Raw genomic sequence first — 6,224 nt, 5'->3', positions numbered from 1 at the left:
TCTCTTATTATATTAATTTTTTCCACGGTGAATTTAAATTTTCACTATAAAATGATTTTCGCTACTTTTTTAAACCATATTTTTATATATCGTTTCTGTTAATCATATCCTCCTTATTCCATACCTTTTAACGAGTTTCATAGTAGTCATGATCGACGCGTATCCTTTATTTGTATGCCTTGTATCCTTTAGTATGAATAACAACAACGCCGATTTGTTTTCATCTAGCTTTTTTATTGTTATTCACTAACAATTATTTTTTGTGCACAAAAGAGTATGAATAATTTGAAAATTTTCATAGATGTACGTATATTTTATTTATTATTTACATATGTACATAGTATTTAAACACAATTTCAGGCGATATTTCGAAAACTTTTAACTTATGAAACAACCGTACGACCGGCACGCCGTCAACTCAAGACCCGCAGAGCTGATACTTAATTGAATTATCTTTTTTGTAAAAGCGACTTGTAGCGTTGAACGGAGAACTGCAACTAAAACAACGAAATCGGGCGGTGCCGTGTCATCCAATGAAGAATATCATCGAAAAACTGAATAAAAGTGGGAAAGTGCGAGAACCGCAAACAAAAAAAAACTTACATATACTAGCAAATGCATAAAAAACTAAATAAGCAAATGAAAATAGCAACCACTAAAAGCCAAAAGGCGACAAATTAAAAGCATAACAAGACAAAAGAAGCAACAAAAGCATATGCAATAAGCAACTTAAGCGATGGTGTAGGAAGAAATACAAACAATAAGGGAGCGGGAACACCCCTTCTACGCGCACCGCAGCCAGTTGTCTGCATCGAAGTGTTGATGAGTGCCTTGCCTTTGCTCTTCACTGCCTGCACTTCATTGCTGTGGACTGAGCCTGCACTACCCCCAACGCAGAGCCAATACGGCAGCTCGACGGTAGTACGTACTTTGCTTACTTGTCACCCAATATCAGCTCATTACTTACAACATGGCATGCCCACGACGACCGGTAACTACACACACACACACACAATTACATACACATACAAACAGTCACTCATTTTCACACACACTCATGCACAGGGCGCTTAAGTGAATGAGTCGCTGTCTAAATTAGCATTGATCGTGTGCATTCACACCAATACAGCTGAAAATCCACCAAACAACTACCAGCAAACGCATTTACAACTACCACCAAAGCGGTATTGCTATATTGCTATTTGTTGTTGCACTTCAATAGTTTTTCTTTTCGAATGTCTCGTCCATTCACACCACACCATTGGAACACCCCCTTCGTGAGTGCATTTTACTTTCAATAATACAAATACGTAGCGGAGGAAGTGACATTGTGGTCATTCGTTCACACCAAAGGCGCGTTTCAAATATATGTATTTATGGGTACGTGTGTATGGCATGTGATCTTAGTAGGCAATAAGCATTGTAAGAGTGTCTTGTTGTTACAATTAAATTACCGCTTCAGGCAAAACTCAATAATAACTCAATTCTAAGGAAAATGCGCCGCCAAGCAGCCAATGAGCGCGCCGCTGAGCTAGTTGCCTCACATATACATACACATATACACATGTGAGTATTTGTGATGTGTTTCACTTTTGCCCCTCTTCCTCTCTGTTGTTTGGCAATATGCTTTGCCATTCACTTTACGATTTTTATTGATTGTTGGCTGATTTCATTTATATTATTTATTATATTATCATATTATTTTCATAAACATGTTAAAAAAAAATGATTTAGGCACTTTAAAAGAAAGAAAGAGTAAAACTAGATCACTTCATATATAAAACCTGATCCATTTCGAGGCTCCCAACATCCTTTGGCATTTATTTTTTTAAGATTATCTCTTTCAAATGATGGCCGTTGCTACGTCTCAGATGGTCCATCCTTTCAGTCTAACTTTCGATGACTTGTTCGAGCATTTCGACTGGTAACTGGCAAATGAAACGCGTTATGTTTTGCTTCAAGGCCTGAATCCCGTAAGGAGAAAGTTTAACGGTGTGATATCACACGATCTTGGTAGCCAATCGATCGGACCAAAGCGTGAAAGCATCTTCTCACCGAAGTGTTCTCTCAATAAATCCATTGATTGATGCGACGTGTGGGGAAGTGGCGCCGTCTTATTGAAATCAAATGTCGCCGAGATCAGGATTAATAATGGCTCGATAACCGTTGTTGGTTTTGTTGGAGCAGCAGAATTCTGCCGAGTTGACAGTCCTTAGCCAGATAAAATTCCGGGTCCGTTCTCATTCCGTAAACTCGACGGTCGCCATTGACGGTTACGTTCTCACCGGCATCATTTTTGAAGAAATATGGACCGATTATTCCACCTTCTCACAAACCATAACAAAACGCGTGCTCATATCCTATATGAATTATTATAAATTTGAATTTTATATATATAAAATGTTTTCTACCTATACAACAACAGCAAATTTGACAGCTCCTAAAAACTGTACTTGAAGCGGAGGCTTTGAACTCTAACGAATTAAAAACACTTATTAAGATAATCTGATTCCCAGAACTTCCAGTGCATATATTGATTAAGACCCGAGTATTTGCAGTCTATTTCGATGTTGAGTTCAACCATCTTCAACCTGATATACATTGAAGCAAGGCCGTACTCTGATATACTCACCATACTTCTTCCTTAAATATTCCCCTGAAGCCTGGGTCATAAGCGTTAATAGTTTTGAAAACTTCTCTGCTGTTACGCTCATTCTTTGAATATATGTATATGTAGAAGTAGATCATATATCATCCTATGTATAATTGATCAAGACCTACAGCATATCTCGAAGTCGGCTACATAAACCATACTGGACTCTGGATTTTCTTAGTGTTTTTCTTTCTTTTTCTTGTATTCCATTTGTTTGCTATACATATGTATATATGTGCAGACATATATACATTTATACTTCTAACTGCATTTATTAATTCGATTCGGTAATTATCAACGCTTCAAAGAGCGAACATAGACAAAGAAAATCGCAAAACGCGAGAGAATATTTCATTTGATACTCGATATGGCGATGTGGTTAAGTGAGGAAACTACCAAACAAGCAAAACAACAATCACGAAAATATTTTGCAAAATGCAACTGTATTTATATTATTATTGCGCACAGAGTTTAGAATGATTCCTAAATTCAAAATCTGAATTTAAAATTCAACGAGGTACTTCTCAAACAAATTTGTCTGCAGACCTATGTAAAATAGCCTACAAAGAAGAGATATGTACATATACCGTTACGTTCATTGATAAATTTGCAAAATTCGGCTGCCTCAACTTAACCTTACATCATAAGCCGAAGCAAGCATGGAAATTAAACATGTATGTATATATGTGTGTGTCTAGCAGTATTCAGTTTCAAAATTGAATACAGTGTTCGTTCTTGTCACTACATAATAGTACCTATATTCGTGGATGGCAAACATGCATGTTGCAACAATTTTTTTTATTACATACATACATATGTACATGCTGCAAGAAATTGGAATGTTGCAGAGGCGCCGCCGAGCAAAGAGTTGCACGTAGCAGCTACGTAAGGGCAGCAAAAAATGTGGTCACACGACGTACACTCGTATCAGATTACCGATAGACAGACCCGCGTATATGCCGATATGGACACATGTATCTGTGTATGTATAATCATGTAAATTAAAAGGGTAAGTGTAAAATAAGAACAGTGCTTAACTTTTTGTAATGTCTCGACAAAAGAAAACTGGTTTCATAACTTTGTAGAAGTTTGAAATTAATTGAATAATCGAATTTGGAATTTGAATAAATTTACAAACACTAGATTATTTATAGAAAAACTCCGGTTTAACGAGGTCTATACCAATATGTCAGCAGCGATCGATTTGGCTTAAAACCATTATAATACAAGCTCTCAGTCAGTTTCAGCGAATTCTAGAGGGTAATTCAAATTTGAACCTCTTGAAACCAATTAATAATTCAAAGAATTTTTATATCTTAAAAAATGTTGAGATTTGAGTTGAAATTTTGAGTAATTTTTTCATCTTTTCATCCAAATTACATATTACATATATAGTATATTCGGTCCAACCAAGCGAGCGAATTTGCCCTTAAATGAACACTCTTCACTGATAGTCTTCGCAAAATTTCTTACATGATAATAAACCTTATTAATATGTAGTACTTTATCGATGTATTTCGCAGAAAATAATATTAAACACATACATATACGAATATACATTTTGGCAAAAAATACCCACAAATTGTAAATAAAACGCAAAATATTTAATTATTCATCAGTATTCAATGTAATGCCACGAATCCACGAACTTTGTTTTATCTCTTCGATCGACTGAAAACGCTCTCTACGGAGCGACAATTTCAGTTTGGGGAACAAGAAAAAATCGAGCGTAACTATATCTGGTGAATACGGTGGTTGATCGATGGTATTTATTGCGTTTTTGGCTTTAAATTCGGTCACATTCGTTATTCGATGCGATGGTGCATAATCATCGTGTAAAATCCATGTATTGTTCTTCTACAATTCCGGCCATTTTCGACAGATGTTCTCACGCAAACGCTATAATATCGCCGAATAGAACTCTTTATTGACTTTCTGTCCCCGTGGAACAAATTTATGATGCACCAAACTCCGAATATCAAAAAAAACAATGAGCGTCACTTTGATTTTTGAGCGGTTTTCGATCGCACATTCATGGAGAGTATTATAACTGCAGATGAGATATGGGTTTATGAGTTTAACATGCAAACAAGTTAACAATCAAGCCAATGGAGTTCTAAAAGCAAACCGAAACCGAAAAAACCCTAAATTCGCTGAAGGTACTGAAGGAAAGGTGTGGGTTCAAATAAGTGTATTGATAATTGACTTAAATCTTGGCCGTTAGTTCTGTTTTCTTCAAATTGAGTAAAGAATCGAATCAAATAAGTCTGACAGTGAACGAGCGCAAGACGAAATATCTCCTGTCATCAAACAAACAGTCGTCGCACTCGCGACTGGGCTCCCACGTCACTGTTGACAGGCATAACTTGTAATTATTATTAATACCAACACCAACGTCAGCCTCGAAAACCAACGCAGAATAACTTTTGCCAGCAAGTGCTATTTCCGACTGAGTAGGCAATTGAGAAGTAAAGTTCTCTCTCGCCGAACAAAAACCAAACACTCGTTATTCCCGCCCTGTTATATGGTGCAGAGGTATGAACGATGGTAACATTTGAAGAGTCGACGTTACGAGTTTTTGAGAAAAATATTCTGCCGCATTCGATAAAACGATGAGCTGCATGAGTTATAGGACGACATTGACATAGTTCAGCGACCAAACTGACAAAAACATTCCAGCTCTGAAAGTTTGCGACACAGTAGCCGCCGGGGGAAGCAGAGAAAGACGAAGACCTCCACTCCGTTGGAAAGAGCAGGTGGAGAAAGAATTGGCTTCGCTTGGAATTTTCAATTGGCACCAAATAGCGAAAGAGAAGAGCGACTGGTGTAAACTCGGCTTCAATCGCGTAAGCATGGTCTACGCCAGTAAAGAAGAAATTGGCATGTACAAGATCAAGAGTCTATTGGTAGACGATAATAACGATTGCTGTTAAAATATGTGAAATGTATTTTTGTTTTGTATGATTTCTTTTCTCCTAGAATTTTTTTAAATTCATTATCTAATAAAGTAATAACTCTATTTTTCTAGGGTCCCTTTTTAGCTTCCATAACTAGCATTTTCGCAATATTCTGACTTTGGCGCCACTTAACAGTATTTTTACTTCTCCTAATTGAAAAATTCTGATCGAAATCACATGCTAAACGACCAAACGATTTTTTTTATTATACTTAGTATGTACAGAAGACGAATCAAAACAAAAGCGGCAAACATGTTTTTCTATACTAATGTATAAAATACTTGACTCCCGAGAAATGTCATCGATACTTGTGTGCGTTCTAAATTGATATGTGTTCAAGCAAAAAAGGTACTTAGTCTGTTGTTGCTCTTCATTTTATTAATCCAAGTGGAAAAAATCCGAACTGTTAATTTCCCAAGACATCAGCTCAGTGACTTTAATCCGTTATGACAATCAGAAGCACACACTAGTTACAGTCGCAGTCATTGCTCTGACGGCCACTCTTGTTGACGTGTAACTTGCATTTACACGTTTTGTAAACTGGTTCTAAAAGCTAATATTACAAGAAATAAATATAGATAATAAATATTTATTTCAAATTTATTAAATATTAA

At 36.4% G+C, this 6,224-nt stretch overlaps 1 protein-coding gene across 1 annotated transcript in view; it reads right to left on the bottom strand.

Moving 5' to 3' along the window:
* Positions 1–295, bottom strand: part of LOC108966900 (protein glass) — a 14,886-nt gene extending 14,591 nt beyond the window's left edge. The window contains exon 1 of the mRNA XM_018930040.1: positions 125–295. The gene's annotated coding sequence lies outside the window, so the exon portion shown is untranslated. The remainder of the gene's footprint in view (positions 1–124) is intronic.
* Positions 296–6,224: the final 5,929 nt, after the last annotated feature.

This window comes from Bactrocera latifrons, unplaced genomic scaffold, assembly GCF_001853355.1.
Source record: "Bactrocera latifrons isolate USDA-ARS-PBARC rearing strain unplaced genomic scaffold, ASM185335v1 scaffold_171, whole genome shotgun sequence".
Taxonomy (NCBI): domain Eukaryota; kingdom Metazoa; phylum Arthropoda; class Insecta; order Diptera; family Tephritidae; genus Bactrocera; species Bactrocera latifrons.
This window is presented reverse-complemented; position numbering and strand designations above follow the sequence as displayed.